The sequence below is a fragment of the Octopus bimaculoides genome, chromosome 18 (genome assembly GCF_001194135.2).
Source record: "Octopus bimaculoides isolate UCB-OBI-ISO-001 chromosome 18, ASM119413v2, whole genome shotgun sequence".
Lineage (NCBI taxonomy): Eukaryota > Metazoa > Mollusca > Cephalopoda > Octopoda > Octopodidae > Octopus > Octopus bimaculoides.
The window spans coordinates 45,921,632-45,922,613 of NC_068998.1; positions in this window are offsets into that span (position 1 = coordinate 45,921,632).

Below are 982 nucleotides of genomic sequence, written 5' to 3' on the forward strand. Positions count from 1 at the left end.
TATATATATATATATATATATATATATATATATATATATATATATGTTAAATACTTTCTATATCCACACTTGGATTCTTCTGCTTTGCTATGCTCCATACCCCCTCTTCACTGGATAGATTAAAGTTTAAGGGTGGAATTTGAATAAAGGAAATTATATAGCTCATATATACATGCACACATATACTGACATATATACAGGTATACATATACGTGTGTGTGTGATGAATGTGTGTATAAAGAAATGTTAAAAAGGTTTTGCGGACTGGCTATGTTGCGTGATGGGCACAATTAATTGAAACGAACACTATATTATATATGTACATTATACGTGTGTGTGTGTGTGTGTATGGAGTTTTCTATATGTAAATATATATACATGTGATGTGTATATATTTGTATGTAATTATATTATTGTATTGACTGAAGTAATTAGAAATTTTCTTTCTTTTTTTTTCTTTTTTTTTTTCAAAAGTGTACAGATCAAAAACAAAAAAATATCTCTTTATATATATATATACGTGTATATATATATATATATATATATATATATATATTATAATTTGCATGTGTGTATGCACACATGCATGTGTACATATGTTCATTAAAAAGAAATTTTATGTATTATATATATTTTTTTAAACAAACAATCATCACCTGGACTACCGTCTCCTTCCTTAGCCATTCATCTTTCTTTCTTCTTCTCCTCATTTTTCATTTGTAAATCACTTTGTCATTAAACAAAATCTGTTCTCCAGTTTAAACATTTTTTTTTACCCCCACCAAGAAAATTTACCTTCATCTTCTACGCACATTCACATACACAAATGCATACATTTACACACACACACACACATTTCGTATTTCAATGATAGTTCTCTCTCAGACCCCACCGACCATAAAAACAGAAGCCAACAAAGCCAAGAATTTAAAGATTTACTAGACCAATGTCACAGTGTCATAGGCTTTCAGTGCCACAATCT